At 42.7% G+C, this 12,226-nt stretch overlaps 1 protein-coding gene across 3 annotated transcripts in view; it reads left to right on the top strand.

The window, feature by feature from the left end:
* Positions 1-12,226, top strand: part of LOC129695436 (tyrosine-protein kinase JAK2-like) — a 228,533-nt gene that overhangs the window by 51,035 nt on the left and 165,272 nt on the right. For 2 of the 3 annotated variants that reach the window (XM_055632389.1, XM_055632386.1), the window contains exon 2: positions 4,199-4,282. The exons of the other annotated variant lie outside the window; for it this stretch is intronic. The gene's annotated coding sequence lies outside the window, so the exon portion shown is untranslated. The remainder of the gene's footprint in view (positions 1-4,198; positions 4,283-12,226) is intronic. 3 annotated transcript variants of the gene reach the window in all.

Raw genomic sequence — 12,226 nt, 5'->3', positions numbered from 1 at the left:
GATGGAGAAGATGAAGGTGGATCCATTAATGGTACTGCGGTGTTTGGATTACCTTTTCCTCAGACCACAGTATGTGCGCCTACAGAACAATGTCTCAAGCACCATCATGAGCAGCACAGGGGCTCCACAAGGAACTGTGCTGGCTCCATTCCTGTTTACCATCTACACAGCGGATTGTCAATATAACACCAACAGCTGCTTTTTGCAGAAATTTTCAGATGATACAGCTGTTGTCGGCCTCATCAAAGGGGGCAATGAGGAGGAGTATAGAGACACAATTAACAACTTTGTGGAGTGGAGTGCACACAATAATCTCCATCTCAACACCAAAAAAACAAAGGAGATAGTTGTGGATTTCAGGAGGGGGAGGAGGAGGACTCAACCAACACCAATCACCATCAGGGGCACTGAGGTGGAGGTGGTCGCCAACCACAGGTACCTTGGTGTGCAGCTTGACAGTGAGCTGGACTGGAAGAGTCATATGGAGGCGGTGTACAGGAAGGGACAAAGTAGACAGTATTTTTTAAGGAGGCTAAAGTCATTTAATATCTGTCAACCCCTACTGTGCAGTGTCTACCATTCAGTGGTGGCCAGTGCTCTGTTTTTTGCTGTGGCCTGTTGGGGAGAAGGCGCCCGAATAGCGGACAAAAACAGACTGGATAAGCTGATCAGGAAGGCCGGCTCAGTGGTTGGGGCAGAGCAACTAACGGTCAAGCAGGTGGCAGAGGCCAGAACTCTGAAAAAACTAGGCTCAATAATGACCAACCCCACTCACCCACTCCACGCCCTGAAGGTGATCAAGTGCAGCATCTTCAGTCAGAGACTGATTGCACCAATGTGCAAAACGGAGAGACATAGGAAGTCTTGTATACCAGCTGCTATAAGGTTTTATAATGCACAAAAATTTTAACTTATTATGTATTGAAGATATCTGTTGAAATGTGTGGTGTTATGTCTGTCTTGAAGCTGTTGTGGCACTGTAATTTCCTGTAAAGGATTATTCAAGGTTATTCTATTCTATTATTCTATTCTGTGATAGAAATGGTATGAATTTGAATTGGGTGGCCTGCACTCTGCTTCAAATGCTATGGAATTAAATTTGGTGGCCTGCACCCTGCTTGAAATGGAATTTCAAGGAATAGCTGTGAGTGAACTGCCAGTCCACCAACCCTGATTGACTGACCTGCCAGTCCACCAGCCCTGAGTGACTGATCTGCCAGCCCACCAGCCCTGAGTGACTGAGCTGCCTGCTCACCAGCCCTGAGTGACTGAGCTGCCAGCCCACCAGCCTTGAGTGACTGAGCTGCCAGCCCACCAGGCCTGAGTGACTAAGCTGCCAGCCCAAGAATCCATTCAGCCCACAATGTCCATACTAGTCCTCTGGAAACCAGTCCCTCCAGCCCATAACACCCATATTAGCCCCCCAGAAAGACCCCCCCCCCCCACCACTGGCCACCAACATTGGAATTGGTGGAGAGGTGTAATATTGCATTGGGGGACCAGCCCTCCCGTGTGAACATGGGAACCAACTTAGTCTAGTTTTATCTTAATCTGTGCAAAATTTCATGTAGTTCAGAGACATGGGTCACGAAAGTTGATTTCTAGACACATTTTTGATGCTCGGCCCACAGCCTACAGCTCCAGTGGTGCAAAGCAGTTTCAGCTCCCCAGACCCATAGCCTGTAGTCAGAAATAATGTTGGGTTTTTTTGTGTCAGAAATCACCCCTGACACAAACAACAGGACAAGGGACACAGAAGCAGGAGAGCTTTAAAGTAAGAGTAAAGCCCCTTTCAAGCTTACGTGTCCTTGGCACGCTAATTACACAACCTCGTGGTCACGTTAAGGCGCGACGGTCCCGCAAAGGTCGCACGCGACTTTATGCGCCTGCACAGCCGTCTGGAGCGCGTGACGTCATTTGAAGATGGACACAAAATGCAGGAGTAACTCAGCGGAACTGGCAGCATCTCTGGAGAGAAGCAATGGGTGATGTTTCGGGTCGAGATCCTTCTTCAGTCTGAAAGAAGGGTCTTGACCCGAAACATCACCCATTCCTTCTCTCCAGAGATGCTGCCGGTCCCGCTGAGTTATTTTATGTCTATCTTCAATTTTCTTGGCCCTGCTCTGGGAGTAGGTGGAGGCGGATCTGGACCGCAAAGGCCTTGAGCCCCAGGCCGAGCTCGGCGATCGTTTGCCTGCTTCTGCTGCTGTTGGAGGTGAGATGTTGCGTCGCGCCTGTGAGGAACTATTATACAAATAGAACCGCTTGGATAGTGACTTTTATATAAGCTAGGTATTGCAAAAGAAAAGCTTAAAGTTTTCCTGAACTGAAATAAAGTGCAAACAGACACATACACACAGGCAAAGATGAATCAAAACATGGAGGCCTGAACCTGAACCTGCTTAGCTTAGGTTATTGTTTGGGGCAATTATAGCACTGGAGGAAATTGTATTTGATATGACTTTGTGTTGAAGAATGGGAAGCTGAATAAGGGGCCTCTTCTTAGGCCATCTGCTCTGTCTCTATGGCACATTTTTGAGCTCTGGATGTGACATAAAGGTGAAGCCTTTTGGCTTGTTATGCTAGGTTTGAGACAGAATTCAAGGCTGAGAGATGATAGACTGCAGTTAACCTTGGCTGTGTACAATTATAATATGTGATAAGGAATAAGATGTAAGTGAAGGAATAGTTGCTTTGAGAAATAATTAGATTGAGGGAGTAGTTTATAGAAGGTTGAAGCAGATGGAATTCTGACATAATGGTCTGAGATGTAGTCTCTTGTGTTCTGCCTGGTACATGAGATTGGAAATCCTACTTCCCGATAACAGGAAAGGCACCAAACTTATATTAACTAAATTGACAGATTTACAACCCAAGTATCCTTGGATGGGAGATGGAAATGTGCGTTTTGAACTTAGAAACTGTAATTCAGCAAACTTATATAATTAATGTTTTAAAGACATAGGTAATGGTATTTCAAAATGTGTAAAATTATAGTAACACTAATTATGAAATGGATTGTCTTCGTAGAAAGGTACACTTTAGACATAAAAATTGTTTAGATTTATAGAAATATATTTTCTCTTGGTATAGAAAGTGTGATCATTGTGTTATATATACGTATCTTGTATTTTGAGGAGTGGTCTTTCATAAGAGCCTACTGGGGTTTTGCTGTGTTGAAATAAAATAATTCTAAAAGTTATAAAGCACAGGCAAACGAAGGTTGTAAGATGAGGCCAGGGAAGGGGATCATGTGACTGATGTTGTAAATCACCAGAAGGACTCAGGTGATTGGTTACTAGCTTGTCATACCCTCTGTATCTGAAATGTGTAATACCTATATAAATGCCATGTGTTTGTATCAAAGTTACTCCTCTCTGGACCCGCCCCAGAGCATCAGCTCTGTGTTGGAAGGTTCAAGAGGCTAGTCTCAGCTGAATAAAGAATTGATTTTAACAGCAACAAGTGTTTGAGTCAAGTTGACTTTAGATTGAAAGAACTCAGTTTAACATCTGTACTCCCTCTATGGCAAGAATGTCTTTCCTCAGATTAGGAGACCAAAACTGTACGCAATAGTCCAGGTGTGATCTCACCAAGGCCCTGTACAACTGCAGTAGAACCTCCCTGCTCCTTTTGTTATGAATGCTAACATACCATTCGCTTTTTTTCACTGCCTGCTGCACCTGCATGCCTACTTTCAATGACTGGTGTACCATCACACTCAGGTCTCGTTGCATCTCCCCTTTTCCTAATCGGCCACCATTCAGATAATAGTCTACTTTCCTGTTCTTGCCACCAAAGTGGATAACCTCACATTTATCCACATTATACTGCATCTGCCATGCATTTGCCCACTCACCCAGCCTATCCAAGTCACCTTGGAGCCTCCTAGCATCCTCCTCACAGCTAACACTGCCCCCCAGCTTTATGTCATCCACAAACTTGGAGATGTTGCATTCAATTCCCTCGCCCAAATCATTAATATATATTGTAAATAGCTGGGGTTCCAGCACTGAGCATTGCGGTACCCCACTAGTCACTGCCTGCCATTCTGATAAGGACCCGTTTACTCCTATTCTTTGCTTCCTGTCTGCCAGCCAGTTCTCTATCCACATACTTTACTCTTACATTCTAGGATATTTAATATGTTAATAAATACATTATAGGATACTTAATATGTTAATAATTTTGACACTAGATTGCGACTTCTTGGTTCTTGACTTAACGGGATGCACAGATAGCAAATACCGGCTGGTGGCTTCCGTGTGTCGCATGTGTCAAGGTAAGGACAATGAATATATTGACAATTGATACTAGCTGGTGCCCTCTGAACTTTGCCCGCAGTGGCATACAAAGGTAGTGACAACAAATGTGTTAATGGCAAGTCTGTGTGTATTAGAGGCATAATGGAAATAACACAGTATGTTAAATGGTCGATACTAGCATGGAGCGGAGTTCAAAGGTAGGGAAAATGATGATGTTAAACAACAGATACTAACTGGCAGTTTGTTTTAATGTATTGATGAATTGTACACCTTCAACGGCTTTTGGGACTTGCAGAATGTGTCAGGTCTTGCACATAATTATAGCATTACCGAGCCATAATTTTTCAATTGCATCCCAAGTGATCGCATGCAATTTCAGAAATTCCAATTTGGGTGAAGAAGCAAATGCTTTTTAACTTCCTAGAACCAGCTATCTGCTGCTGAACCAAGTTAAACCCTCGCCACGTATACATAAGCAATAGCAGTATTTCTAAAAGCTTTCTAAAGGCAAACTTCTGGCACAAAGAGCCTCTATTTTATAATAATGTTGCGCTGGCTACCTCTGTGGATAATCAGAAACTGCATGAGGTCAGGTCTCCGAGTCTCTCCCTCTCCTTCCGTGTCACACACATGTTCTCACTCACAAATTCTACATTCACAAAGTTGGTTTACAAAGGAAAGGAGATGCCTATTGTACAACGGTACAAGTGAGACCACACTTGCGTGCAGTTCTGGTCATTCAGCTTCAGGAATTATGTAATGAGCTGAAAATGGCACAGACAAGATTCAAAAAGTTGTTACTGAGACTGGAGGGCCTGAGTTATAAGGATAGACGGCATAGGTTGGGGATTTCTTTCCCTGCAGCGTGGAAGGTTGAGTTGAGGAATGACTTACTAAAGTTTATACAATCATGAGGGGCATTGATAGGCTGAATGGTCACTGTCTTTTTCCCGGGGTAAGGGAGTCTAAATCCCGAGGGCATGATTTAAGGTGAGAGTTGAAAGATTTAAAAGGGACCCGTGGGTCAACTTTTTCAGGCAGAAGGTGATGGGTATGTGGAACGAGCTGTCAATGGAATTTGTAAGGCAAATACAATTGCAAAGTTTAAATGACATTTAAACAGGTACTAGGTTTACCTAGTTTGAAAAAGGGTCTCTCCTTCTCTCCAGAGATGTTGCCTGTTTGCTGAGATACTTCAGCATTTTGTGTCTATACTAGGTTTACTGATGTAGGAGTCAAATGCAGGCAAAGAGACGAGTTGGGCTGAAGGGTCTGTTTCCATCTTATGTCACTGTGACTATGGCTAATTTCTGCATTGTGCATGCAAACACTGCACAGTGAATATACAGCCAGCTGTCCAGCTGGTTGACGTCTGTGCAGTCAGCCATTCTTCCCATCGGAGTTGCTGCAGGATTGCACAATTAATTGACTGCTGTCTTCACACCTCAAGAGCTCAAGTAAATGTAACTTATTATATCCCTGTTCTTGTTGAGTATAAATTTTGCGTAGTGACCTGGCCCTTCCTGTTTTTTTTTGTTGATTGTCATATGACAATAAAGTCTGTTCCACAGTAGCGCAGCAGTAGAATTGCTGCCTTACAGCGTCAGAGATCTGAATTTTCCCGGTTTCCTCCCACATTCCAAAGACGTGCAAGTTTGTAGGTTAATTGACTTCTGTAAATGTGTGTAGGATGCAAAACTGGGATGACATAGAACTAGAGTACAGGTAATCATTGGTTGGTGCGGACACAGTGAGCCGAAGGGCCTGTGTCCACGCTGTATCTCTAAACTAAAACTAAACTAAACTAAATCTCTGTTTCCAACATAGGCCTCAGCATGATGAGGAGTTGTGAATCAGAACAAATGACAAGATTCCAATTCTCAAATGAATTTCATTTTTCATGCCAAGGCTTCTCGGCTCTTTGAAATTTCTGCTCCTAAATTCACCTTCAATACCTAATATTAATGATGCTCTTGTTACACATTTCATCAGTTTCCCCTATGTTCTGGGAAGGTGAGAATCACACATCTTTAACTGTTCTTTTTATCCCTCTATTGGCTCCACATTTACCAGCTCCTGCAAATATTTGATCAATAAAACCCATGCCCTGATCCTTGCAGCTCCAGTTATGGATGAAACAGGAAAAACAAGAGCCCCATTTAGTACGACAGATCACCTGTACTAATATCTCTGGTGTATTTCCTGACCAGAATCTAAGGAAACCACAAAACGACAATGACTGTACCCAGCTCTATGTACGATCCAGGAGTGGGTTGTAACACACAGCTAGTCCGATGGTGGATACAGTCTAATTACTGAAGCAAGTTAAATGGTTTTATATCAATCAGAAATTGACTAACTGAAAGAAAGTCAAATTCAGCAGGAACCAGTCATGGTTTGACTGATCATACAATAGACAATAGGTGCAGGAGTAGGCCATTATGCCCTTCGAGCCAGCACCGCCATTCACTGAGATCATGGCTGATCATCCACAATCAGTACCCCGTTCCTGCCTTGTCTCCATATCCCTTGACTTTGCTATCTTTAAGAGCCTTCTGAGGCAGAGAATTCCACAGATTCACAACTCTCTGGGTGAAAATGTTTTTCTTCATCTCCGTTCTAAATGGTGTACCCCTTATTCTTAAACTATGGCCCCTGGTTCTGGACTCCTCCAACATCGGGAACATGTTGCCTGCCTCTAGCGGGTCCAATCCCTCAATAATCTTATATGTTACAATACGTTTGCCTCTCATCCTTCTAAATTCCAGTGTATACAAGCACAGTCGCTCCATTCTTTCAACATATGACAGTCCCGCCATCCTGGGAATTAATCTCGTGAACCTGCACTGCACTCCCTCAATAACAAGAATGCCTTTCCTCAAATTTGGAGACCTAAACTGCACACAATACTCCATGTGTGGTCTCACAAGGGCCCTATACAACTGTAGAAGGACCTCTTTGCTCCTATACTCAACTCCTCTTGTTATGAAGGCCAACATGCCATAAGCTTTCTTCACTGCCTACTGCAACTGCATGCTTACTTTCAGTGACTGATGAACAAGTACACCCAGATCTCGTTGTACTTGCCCTTTTCCTAACTTGACACCATTCAGATAAAAATCTGCCTTCCTGTTCTTGCCACCAAAGTGAATAACCTCACATTTATCCACATTAAACTGCATTTGCCATGCATCTGCCCACTCACTCAACCTGTCCAAGTTCCCCTGCATCCTCATAGCATCCGCCTCACAGTCCACATTGCCACCCAGCTTTATGTCACCTACAAATTTACTAATGTTACTCTTAATCCCTTCATCTAAATCATTAATAATTTTTATAAATAGCTGCGGTCCCAGCACCAAGCCTTGCAGGTACCCCACTAGTCTCTGCCTGCCATTCTGAAAGGGACCCGTTAATCCCTACTCTTTGTTTCCTGTTTGCCAATCAATTTTCTATCCATGTTCGTACCCTACCCCCAATACCATGTGCTACCCCCACACAATATGCTTTCTGTACTTTGGGATTAAACCCCTTCTCGGCCACATCACTATTCATCCAGTGCAAGAGTTTTATGTGAAGTTAGAGTCAAAGCTCACTGTGCACTGTAGGGACAGTCAATGGGATGTGTCACCACAGTACACCATGCAGAGAACTCTGCCTGTTGGTAGTTTAATAATCCTTTCTTTTTCTACTACTGTTATAGATTCTGCATCCCATTTCCCTCTACTCCATTCTACATAGCTAAACCCAGCCAGGAACCCACCTCTGCCTTCAAATTGACTTTGAATGCAGATCCATCTCCTATTTCCCACACCACTTGGTGCAAGTGTGTGGTTCCCCAGGATAGTTAAGGTTTGATGCCAACGCCAGTTGAGCCAGCACCTTTACTCATACTTAATATGAAGAAGGATCCTGACACTAAACATCACCTATCCATGTTCACCGGAGATGCTGCCTGACCCGCTGAGTTACTCCAGCATTTTGAATATTCCTATACCTCTAGCCAAGGGGCCAATCCTGCTACCTGAGCATTCAATGCAATTCCATCCTTAATCAGCTCCAGATGCATATATAACATGTTAGGAAAGAGATGATTTGCACTGTAAAATGTTTACTTTCCCAGGAGTTCGCTAATAAATACACTTTACAAACTGAATACTGCTTATAACTCTGTCAAAACCTGAGAAACAAGGCTTGCGGTTTATGTTTTACATCAGTCATCTGCAGGAATGCTGTGCAGAGGCTTAATATTTGTATGCACACAAACTATTTTACTGCACAATGCCAGCATAGTGGTCCAGACCTAACCCAATGTAAGTATAGTGAGGTGACCGAAGAAGGGTCTCGACCCAAAACGTCACCCATTCCTACTCTCCACAGATGCTCCCTGTCCCGCTGAGTGACTCCAGCATTTTGTATCTGTCTTCGTAAGTATAGTGAGCTTCTCTTCCCACAGATATTGCTGTAAAGGAGCCCTGTAATTTATGGAGCCATAATTGACTGCCATAATTTCTGAAATGGTCTTAAAGTAACTTAACTGTTATAAACTTTAATAACTGACTTTAGCATTTTCGCCACTACCGATGTTAGACTAACTGGTCTTTTAATACTATCCCTGATTTCCCTTGTTATTCACGGATGCACTACCTTCCCTGATTTATTCTTTTGCAAAACTGGGATGAACAATTGTTGTAGTTCATCCATGCGGTCTTTAAATGCCTTCCATTGTATATCCACCGTCAACCCTTTAAGAATCAATTGCCAGTCTATTTGACTCTATCCTAATGGAGAACTCAACCATATTATGGTCACTCTTGTTCAGGGTACCACGCACAACAAGACTGCTAGCTAACCCTTCCTCATTACTCTATACCCAGTCTAGAATAACTTGCTCTCTCGTTGGTTCCTCTACATGTTGATTTAGATAACTATCCCGCATACATTCCAAGAAATCCTCTTCCTCAGCACCACTGCCAATTTGATTCACCCAATCTATATGTAGATTGAAGTCACACATTAAAACTGTTTTACCTTTGTTGCACGCATTTCTAATTTCCTGTTTGATGCCATCCCCAACTCCACTACTACTGTTAGGTGGCCTGTACACAACTCCCACTAGCGTTTTCTGCCCTTAGTATTTCGCAGCTCTACCCATATTGATTCCACATCCTCCAAGCTAATGTCCTTCCTTTCTATTGCATTAATCTCCTCTCTGACCAGCAACGCTACCCCACCTCCTTTTCCTTTCTGTCTATCCCTCCTGAATATTGAATATCCCTGGATGTTCAGCTCCCAGCCTTGGTCACCCTGGAGCCATGTCTCCGTGATCCCAACTATATCATATTAATTAATAACTATCTGCACATTCAACTCATCCACCTTATTACGAATGCATTGAGACACAAAGCCTTCTGGCTTGTTTTTACAACACTCTCACCCTTCATACAATTATGTTGAAAAGTGTCCCTTTTTGTTTTTTGCCCTGAATTTGCCTGCCTGCCACTTTCACTTTTCACCTTGCTACCTATTGTTTCTACCCTAATTGTACACCCCACTATCTCTCTGCTCATACTCCCATCCCCCTTCCACTTTTGTTTTTATATAGCTTCAACTATTGACTGGATAGCATGCAACAAAAGCTTTTCACTGTACCTCGGTACATGTGACACTAAATTAAATTAAACTGAACTGAAAACTGAACACTTGGTAAGAAAACAAAGAAATACCGTTTAACTAATCTCTTCAGGTGCTGCATTACCCCATGATCACGTGGCCTGTGGTTTCCTGCTGCCTCGCTTTTGTCCATGCTTGTTAAGCAATTATGCAAATGGATGTCCTGTGCTGGAAGCAAAAAAATTATTCTGGCAAACTCTGAACTTCCAGACATGTAGCAATGAAGATATTCTTGTGGTCACTCTTATTTGGCACACATTGCTGGAATTGTTCAAATGGCATGTCTCTAGGATGTGAGGTACAAACACGTATCATTTCCTGTTTGGACTAGGACCAGAATGCATCCAAATTTATTAAGTTGTTAAATGTAATCAAACATTGCAGTTCTCATACTCTACTGACTTTACAGTGGAAGAATCGCCTTAGAGAAGGCAGAACAGATGGTGCAGCTTTTTTAAGAACAGTGGAGCTTTTGGTGTGATTGGCCCTCCTGGTTTTTGACTTTGCAATAAAGATCCTTGTAGCAGCTGAATTGCTGGCTTCTGCAGAGGGTGGAAAGAAAGAGTTTGTGGTGAGGTGTTGGCAAGACGACAGATATTTCCAGTGGACAGTTGATATCAGTTCTAGATAAACATTGACATTTTTAATTTTGTGTTTGTTTTCACTAGTTCATCAACACTGTAGTAACTCAGTGGGACAAGCAGCATTTCTGGAGAGAAGGAATGGGTGACATTTTGGGTGGAGACCCTTTTTCAGAATGTAGAATGTGATGCCACTTGCCGCTTTTACTTGATTTTGTATATCTACATCTTTCTGCATCATGCAAAATCCTCTACGTTTTGCCAAATACCAACTTGGACTTAGTTTTGCCAACATCCGGTAAACTTCCTATGGTTGATCAGAACTTAAAATTATTCTTTTTACTCTTGGTAGTTAAAGTTGCGTTTACTGTTCCCATAAGGTCGATTCACTTTAAAAAGTTAGATAAACAGTATTCTGACCACATTTTGAGACTCTGTGGAAAGCACTTCCAGTTTAGTTTTGGCAAAATTGCCAACTCTGGACCTTTTGCTGGAGACTTTTTCATATGGCCACCTTTATGCCCGCTCCTCTGCCACCTCAACCCTATCCACTGGCTCCCTGTGCGGTTCCGAATCAATTTCAAGTTCCTTCTCTATGTATACAAAGCCCTTAACGGGTTTGCCCCCACCTACATCAAAAATCTACTTACCCACCATACCACCTCCAGGTCCCTCAGATCGGCCGACTTGGGGTTACTGTCCATCCCCGGTCTAGGCATAAGCTCAGGGGCGACCGCGCTTTTGCGGTTGCAGGGGTGGGGAACCTGCGGCCTTCTAATAAATAAATAATAAATAATAAATACTTTATTGATCCCCTCAGGGAAATTCAGATGTCCAGATTCTAGGCCATTAAGTGCGGCCTTTTGAATGAATCCAAATTTTGTAGAACAAATCTTTTTCTTTTTATTTAAGAAGGAACTGCAGATGCTGGAAAATCGAAGGTAGACAAAAATGCTGGAGAAACTCAGCAGGTGAGGCAGCATCTATGGAGTGAAGGAAATAGGCCGAAAAAGGGTCGCCTTAAGGGTCTCGATGCCTATTTCTTTCACTCCATAGATGCTGCCTCACCCGCTGAGTTTCTCCAGCATTTTTGTCTACCTTTTATTTTTACTTAATATATTTTTGTTCGTCTTTTATTATTTTAATTTTAATCTTAAAATGAACGTATTAAAAATACCAAAGAGTAATAGAAGATTCAATGAAATAATCCTCCCCGACTGACGGCCACAATTAAAACATTAGTAAGTCATGAGGGCTATTTTAAAAATAATGTACATTTTGAAGTATACCTGATGTTTCTTGGATGCGGCATTATTAGATTACAGCTCACTTAGTGCGGCATTCCAACATGAAAAGGTTCCCCACCCCTGTCCTAGACTATGGAACAGCATCCCTCTTCCCATCAGAACTGCTCCCTCCATCAACTGTTTTAAGTCTAGACTTAAAACCTATTTCTACTCTCAAGCCTTTCTTGAGGTCCTCTGAGGGAGCGCTGTATGTATCTACGTATGTACCACTGTTTGTAGCACATTAGTACCTGCACCAATGTAAAGCACTTTGGTCAACGAGAGTTGTTTTTAAATGTGCTATAGAAATAAAATTGACGACTTGACTTGATTATCCAATTGCATCACTCCCTCACACTTCTCTCATTGGCTTCCCAGCATAACCACCTTTGTAACATATCAACAATGCAACCAATTGGGA

The sequence above is a fragment of the Leucoraja erinacea genome, chromosome 3, assembly GCF_028641065.1.
Source record: "Leucoraja erinacea ecotype New England chromosome 3, Leri_hhj_1, whole genome shotgun sequence".
NCBI lineage: Eukaryota > Metazoa > Chordata > Chondrichthyes > Rajiformes > Rajidae > Leucoraja > Leucoraja erinaceus.
This window is presented reverse-complemented; position numbering and strand designations above follow the sequence as displayed.